Source organism: Diadema setosum, chromosome 10 (assembly GCF_964275005.1).
Source record: "Diadema setosum chromosome 10, eeDiaSeto1, whole genome shotgun sequence".
Classification (NCBI taxonomy): domain Eukaryota; kingdom Metazoa; phylum Echinodermata; class Echinoidea; order Diadematoida; family Diadematidae; genus Diadema; species Diadema setosum.
In genome coordinates this window covers 38,559,435-38,563,900 of record NC_092694.1, presented here as the reverse complement: position 1 = coordinate 38,563,900, position 4,466 = coordinate 38,559,435, and positions in this window count along the sequence as shown.

Here is a 4,466-nt window from a genome sequence, read left to right as displayed (position 1 = left end):
CCCCAGATATTGGGTTGTTAAAAATTTCTGCGTTTGACGAACTTGAAACATTAACATTGCGATTAATCAGGCTACTAAAACTTATACTGTTCTGATTTGGTGGACCATTATCATTCAAATTTTCAAAGTGCGCCTGAAATGCGTCAATACTGATAGTGCAATTATTTATTTTCTTTTTCGTTTTCGGGTTTAGTATTTTCCAATATTCCTTTGGGTCATTTGTCTTTAAAGCACGCAGAGATTCATGGGTCTCCCTAAAATACACATCACGAGCATTCTTCGTGGTCTTCTTGTACAGTCGTTTTACTCTTTCTAGCTCACAAATACTAGTGCTGTTAAGAGATTTACATTTTTTCTTTAATTTTAGGTATTTAGCTCGAAGTTCTTTACAGGTGTCATTGAACCAAGGCTTATCATTACGCGTTCTAGAGGGTTGAAAGCGTCTTTTTTTAGAATCAAACGTTTTCACCATGTTTGCCTTGGACGCAGCCTCAACATAAACTTTTTGAATTGATTCGTACAACGCATCTAAGGTGTCTTGACTAGGCTCATCTTGCACTGCGTCGATCTTGTCTGAAATAGAATCTATAAGTCTTTCATCCAAACCTTCTCTAAACTCATTAGCTAAGGATCTGTCCCATATAATCTTTATAGTTTTTGTAGTTGAATACAAATTTTCGTCTTCAAGCCCAATTCCTTTATCATCTTCTAAACAGTCAGTATCATTATTCTCTTCCAAACATTCAACATGATTACGTAACATAACACGTATTGCGTGGTGTTTGTCAGAAATTGTGTCATCAAATGGATCTACCGCAAAATCTTTAACAAGCTGAAAAGAATCCCTTGAAAACAGACAATAATCCATGGTACTTAAGTTTGCAAAAGTAAAGTTGCCTGGAATATCGCTGCCTACACGGCCATTTAAAATAGACAGATCGAATGCTTTGCATAGATCAATAAGATTCTTTCCATTAACATTAACACAATTATCATTACTACGTCTTACCGAAAGCGAAGAGATAAAATCACTTATTTCTAAGTGAGGAAAATATTCCGCGTTGTCCACGTGTACACCATCTTCGACATAATCTGCTAGATTTCCAGTACGAGCATTAAAGTCCCCAACTTAACACAGTGGTAAATCTAATTTACTCTTAATATTTATGATTCCACGGGCTATATCTTCAAATATGTCAGGTTCATAATATTTGGAATGTTCATGTGGTATATAAACAGCACCAAGAACAAAATTACAATCAGGTTTAATTTCCACTTTGGTCCACAGGACATATTTAGAGATTATATCACCTAGAACTTGTATATTAAGATTCGACTTCGCTATAATACACAGACCGTGAACTCCACCATAACGAAATGAACCGTCATTATTTTCCTTACAAAAGACTTTAAAACCTGTTGGAATAAGTTCTTCATCTACAGTATCTGTTTTTGTTTCTCATAAGCAGGCAATATCAACATCCCGGATAATTTCTGACAATATACCCAATTCAAGTTTAGAATGCAAGCCACACACATTTAGACCTAGTATTTGAATATTAGATGGAAATGATGAATCAGTTAAGCTACTTATCGATAAGAAGTCCACTTCTTCTTTGTTGCCATCGCATTCCTAGTGGCGAGTGATGTCCTTGATCTTCTCCACTGTCCAGCCCACTTTCCGCAGGTCTTTCGCGGAGTCGATGGATAGCTTCTCCTCTTTTCCGTTCGCATTCATGATTGCGAAAATTCTCCCATCGATGGTCCAGACGGTTTTGATGGACTTGTCCTCCCGAAGGGCGCGCACGATCCTGTTTCGAAGGGGTGTGAGGTCCTCCTCAACGTAGACGTTCTTCCTGGTCTCTTTCTTCCGCAGCTCCTTCTTCTTCTTCATCAGAGCCTGCTTCGTAGACCGACGGACGAATTTGACGATGATAGGCCTCGTCGAAGATTTCTGCACATCCGGTTTCCTTCCCGAGACGGGAAGACGGTGGCTGACACTGATGTCGTTTGCTGATATGGATACTCCCATATCGGCTGCCAGCTCCACAACTTTGCTAGTTGTATCCTCCCCTCGCGTCTCCTCCAGCCCAAAGATCCGGATGTTGTCCCTCCTGCCATACTGTTCGAGGCGGTCAACCTCTGCTAAGGCTCTTGCTTCCTGACCGGTTTCCACCTCGAGTTGCCGTAGACTCTCTAGCGGCTTCTTGAGCTCGTCCATCATGGACTTCATTGCGGCAGCTACTGCCGCAGAGATTGACTGCACGATGAATGGTTGGATAGCAGCCAGGACTTTGGTTACGATTATCGATATCTTATCCTCCTCAATGTCATGCTGACGAGAGCTGGCCGTCTTCCTAGTCTCATCATGACGAGCTTTGCCCGCGTTCATCGAATAATCCGTCTTGATACCAGTAGCAGCAGCCACGGCGTACGAGACGGCATCATCAAGAGCCATGGATGGTGGATTCTTCCTCCTCATGGAGACCTCGTCATCCAGTAGGTCAAACCGGTTTCCATTTGCCATGACGTCACAATTGAAACTATTGTTACCTAGTTGTGCGTAGGGAAGGCTTTGGTTGAAAGTTTGAAAGTTTGAAAGTTTGAAAGTTTATTTACTCACAACCCAAACTCTGGGTATCGGAGTCCAATGAAAAACATATAGCACATTATAATATCGATAAATAATAATTGCAAATAACTCTGAAAAGTGTACAAAACAACTATAACAACAACAACAAAAATAATTGGAGTTGTGGTGGATGGTAGAGCTAGGATTCCCCTGGTGACAGGTGCGTAGACTCTCTCTTGTTGAGTGGTGCGCGCAGATCAGGAAGAAGAAGAGATAATGCAGCGCACGTTGCTAGGAGACAGTGTGCTCTTTGCGCACTGAGAAGAGGAAGAGAGATATGAGTCGAGTTGCTAGGAGACAGGTGTCTTATCCAACCAGACTATTGACCGATTCGGGTTCGTTGAGGGCAGCAGACATTTTACGGCACAGGGCGCAGCCATAGTGGGTGTATCAGCCGACCCCCCCTGCTCTCCCCCACACCGGGGCAACATGTTTACACGCACTTGTAACAAAGGTTCGCGCACAAAGCAAGCATTCGCGCACTCAGTACGAGACGCCTATTGGCTAAAGCAGTTTTTCATTCTGCGCGCGTGCTAATGTAGGGAGAGGGGTGGGGGAGTGCGGAGGGGGGGGGGGTCGGCTGATACACCCACTATGGCTGCGCCCATGCCAAAAATACACATAGCGCGTCACAGAATCGGTCAATACTAGATTATACGCAGATGGTCCGAGTTGTTACAACGCGCGCATCAAAAACCTCTTTGGCGCGCATGCAAAATTAGTGTGCGCCTCTCAAGCACCTCTAAAAACAATCAAGACGCTTGATAAACAACAACAAAAACTTCAAAGACCGCGCGTCTCAGCAACTGAGGTGATGTGCGTATGCTAGGGGATATATATAGGCTTGAGGACCGCGCGCTGTCCATTTTGTTTTGTACAAGATTAGCACGCACTTTCCTGTCTGCTCATCAAGGCCTCGATTGGTACCGTAGTATTAGGGAGCTTTAGATTTTAGACGCGCGGACGTTCAAAGAGAAAAAAAAAACATGATCTGAGCGTGCGCAGTAGCGCGGATCAAGTTACTGCGCACGCTCAGATCATGTTTTTTTTTCTCTTTGAACGTCCGCGCGTCTAAAATCTAAAGCTCCCTATTGACCGATTCTGTGACGCGCTATGTGTATTTTGGCATGGGCAGCGCCATTATGCGGTGTCTCAGCCGACCCCCCCTTCCCACTCCCCACCCCTCTCCCTACATTAGCACGCGCGCAGAATGCAAAACTGATGCATGGTTGCTTTAGCCAATGGGCGTCTCGTACTGAGTGCGCGAATGCTTGCTTAGTGCGCGAACCTTTGTTACAAGTGCGCGATAAACATGTTGCCCGTGGGGTGGGGGAGAGCAGGGGGGTCGGCTGAGACACCGCAATTTGAGCTCATGGCTGCGCCCAGTGCCATAAAATGTCTGCTGCCCTCAACGAACCCGAATCGGTCAATAGAGTGCAGTACTGATGAACATGGCCTTTGGATATTCTCTTCGCTGCCTTGAATAAAGACTAAGCGCACCGCGTTTACAACAGAACACCTATGGACATACAGAAGACAGTGCTCTTCTTTGTATAGCGGTTAGTTTCTATTCAGAAGTATAGGGATATAAAAACAAGACCAGATTGGTTAAAAATTCATTTATTATGACTAAGCTATACTCATTTGGAAATGCTATCATAGCTTGATAAGCATAATCTATGCCCGACAAACAAAATGACACCCTAAAGGTTTTGCCACCCCAGGTGGTACCAATAACGTATTTTTCGGGTCTTGGCCCATGGACTACTACTATGAATGATGAATATCAGATCATACTCTGTTTTCCAGACCCATTGCCATCTGGACCCCGAGG